The sequence below is a fragment of the Mercenaria mercenaria genome, chromosome 4 (assembly GCF_021730395.1).
Source record: "Mercenaria mercenaria strain notata chromosome 4, MADL_Memer_1, whole genome shotgun sequence".
Taxonomy (NCBI): Eukaryota; Metazoa; Mollusca; class Bivalvia; order Venerida; family Veneridae; genus Mercenaria; species Mercenaria mercenaria.
In genome coordinates, this window is record NC_069364.1 from 41,651,976 (window position 1) to 41,655,930 (window position 3,955).

Consider the following 3,955-nt stretch of genomic DNA (forward strand, 5'->3'; position numbering starts at 1 on the left):
TTTTACAATAGTCAGTGACTTTTGCCCTAGAGTTTACTTAAAGATAATCTGAATGTTCATACATTTCAAACGCTTGAACACCCCTTTCCCCCTACTCTATGGAGTAATGAGTACTGATTTAATTTTGCATTTCAGAAATCTGAATTCTAATAATGCAAGAATTCTTGTTTATTCATACTCAAATTTGGAATGTCAGGTTCAGATGGCATGTGAAAACTTTATTTCCATTGAAGTGTTGACAGTGCACCATTTTCAGGGTTTAAAGTTCATGTCAGATGATGATTTGCCAGCCTTAAAATAAATGGGATGGTCTTATCATATGGTGACTTGCCAACTTTAAGTCACATCGATACATTACATGTCACACGATGATATGCCAGCTTTATGTCACGCTGACACAGTTCATACGATATGGTGACTTGCCAGCTCTAATGGCGGAGGAAGAAAGATCTTCAGGGTATTATTCAAGGCACCATGGTAGAACCAAGGATCTGCAAGCCAGCTGCATGACTTTCTCACATGCCTTGAACTCGCAGAGATGGGGTTAAGTGATTTAAAGTCAGCAAATTTAATTACTCGACTACGGAGGCCCCGCACCATTTTCTGTGGTAGAAATTGCAAAACTTTTCTTAGTTCATCATTTCTTTTAATTTAGGTTGTGACTTGATAAATCTACCATTATGACAAAGAAAAAATGTTTTACAATACTTTTATTTTCAAAATTCACTTGTATAAAATCTACAAATATTACTTTAAAAAGAATACTAATATGTATAAATCATAAAATGTACAATCTATTAAACAATGAAACAATCAACATGAATTTTCTATGAAAATGGCAACAAGGAATGAAATCATTTCTTTGATTTTAAGCATGTTTTGCCCTCTAATGCGATAAAAAATGGTACTTAGGTAGTATTTAAAAATGAAAGTGTTTTATAATAAGGGAAAGACTCGCACACACACAGTATTTACTAATGAAATGTAACAAAATATTTTATTTTGATTTTAATTACAATACATTACTTAACTGTCATCAGATTAAAGTAGTGGACCTATGATGGCACTCTGAAATTTCTGTGTGATCTTGTATTCTCGTTAGCCCATCTGACATTCTTCAAATGTAAATGTAGCTCAACACGCACATGGATTTCCGTAAAAATTGAAGAATGCTTAAATCACATTCTAAAAGTGAATGTTCTAATTTACCATCTGTCTGTCATTATGTGGTCACTACCTTAAAAGCTGAACTACTAGTATTCCTTAAAGAAGGACTTTACTGGAGCTATCACTTAAAGACGGACTTAAAAAAATCTGGAGCTATCCCTGAAGTTGATCAATACCCAAAGATGCTGCTTTAATACAGGGAAGTATGTTTGACTCAATGATTGTGGTCATGCAATCTACGTGTCATCCTTATGATGTAAACACTTGATGCTAATATCATTAAAGTCCTTCCAATAGTTTAGAAGATATGACGCAGACATAAAATTAACCTATTTGATGTTTGGCCTCCAAGTATGACCTTCACCACGACCATGGATCATGCATGTACCTCTTAATATATAATGGAACATTATGTGTATCCACTGAATGGCTTCAGAAATATGTCCCTAGGACAGACAGATGTGCATGCCCTATATACTTTGTATATTGGTGTATAATAATGCTAAAACAGGTGAAATGAATTCAACAAACTTTGAGACAATGTATAAATGGACCAAATGAAATCTGTAATGCTTAAACTTACATACACCATAACTACACCATTTCTTAATGACAATCCAAAACATGTTTCAAAATAAATTATGCGAATTACAACCTAATCTCAGAAATAGATATTTTTCTGTTAAGATACAGAAAGTAAGACTACAATTAACACAAAAAACCCTGTAGATGATATTGGACAGCAAGTCCTCAATGATAGTTCAAAACCTAAAATTAAACGGTGGCGGGTATACAAACACAAGCACATAAAATACTTTTAAAAAATGCAATTCTTTACATGTATAATTATCTTCCTCATTAAAGGAAAAGCAACAATGTTCAAATGTTAATTCTGTCTGCTTAAAGTATTTAAGAAAAGTGAAAGAATTTTTAAAATCAGATTAAAAAAGAGAAAGTTATGAACATTTCAATATTTGTATAAAATGGCAGCCATTTTGTTTTCCATGGAAACAATAAACAAGATGGTGAATCTAATTCATTAAATTTCTACTACATATTTATTTCAACTGAATTTCCTTATTTCTGAATGATAACTCCTCTACATTTTCCAACTTTAATGAAAGAAATAACTATGCTTAACATTTTAGACTAAAGAAACATTAGAAATTAATATATTTTAAGGTTATTTTGCTAATATAGAATTTAGCAGTGTGTAAATGATGTCATAAACACACTTAAATAACGACCTCCAAGATCAGCCTTTTCTGAAATTTAAACTGCCATAAAATTTTCAACAGCAGTCCGATTTTAAAAATTCTTTCAACAATATAAAAGGCATGAGAGTGGTTTTCATATAAAACAATTTTCTGTCGAGCATTCCTTGCCATTTAAGTTTTTTTTCTGAAACTCACACTTTTACAGCCCCCTTACACATTCCTTTTTCTTTCAATCCAATAAAAGATATCAAGAGCTGTCCACAAGACAGCCAATGCCCAACTATTCGAATTGTTGTCCAAGAAGCAGGAATATTACCCTAAATGTTAAAATATCTATAGAGTTTTAATCCAGTATCTGCATTAGTATTGGAGTTGCATGCAAAACTTTAAACAGAAGTTTTTTATTCAAAAGGGGTCAAAATTTGGCCAAAATGCATGTCAGAGTTATGGGACTTGACGCTATCACCTAGTTTATAACCCTAAAGAACATGTGAAGTTTCAATTCAATATCTGCTTTAGTTTTGGAGATAGTAACTTGAATATAAAACTTTAACCAGGAATTTCCAAAAAGGGGCATAGTTTGGCCAAAATACATGCCTTTAAATGATAGCCATATGTACTTGCATGCAAAACTTTAACCAAGGTAAGACGCCGATGCCAGGGTGAGTATAATAGCTAGACAATTCTTTGAATAGTCAAGCTAAAAATGTATCTCCGTCTCAAACTCAATTCTCAATCCGCATTTTTGAAACATTTTGGACAAAAAATTTGCTATGGCTTCTCATGAACACAAAATGTGGATTAAAGTATGACACAATTAAAATAGAATTGTACAAAATTCAATATTATACATTTATAATGTAAACCAATACTGATATTTCAAACATCCATTTAAGGTAATCCTACACAGCATGTTTGGACCATAACTGTAAGTAAAAAAAATACAGTAATGTAGACTAAATATTCCACTAAAAATCGACATATTATCAATCAAGTCTAGCAACTCTGTCGCAAAACATAAATCATCTGTCCATCAAACTGTTGAAACAAGAGGGTCATTATAGCCTTGTATCACATGCCTGCATTCACTCTAAAAATCTGATAGAAATTGTAAAGAAATTATGTCTTTAAAGTGGACATGTGATAAAACAAAACGATTTTGTTTAATCAAGGGCATGTAACACTTGATAAATTGGTCTATTCATAATTTTAACATGTCCAAAACATTGCGGAATGATACTTATTTCACTTGGGTATTGATTACATTTTACTCGGACTTTATCATAGACTCCTTGTGTAAAATCTCAAACTTTTAACTAAAATAAAGGTATTAAATCGATATGATATTTCAATGAAACTTCAAAGTTTTGTAGTTTGTAGCATCATCTGGGGCATATGCAGTGAAAAATCTTAATTTGATTTCTAAAATAGTGTGATATTTATTTTTAAAGTCTCTATATATTCATTGTAAATATACTTCGTTATACCCAAGTGGAAACTGGCAGGTACTCGGAAATGCAGCTATCTGATTGGTCAGTTAGAACCCCTAATGTACTGTGATGTCATGATAA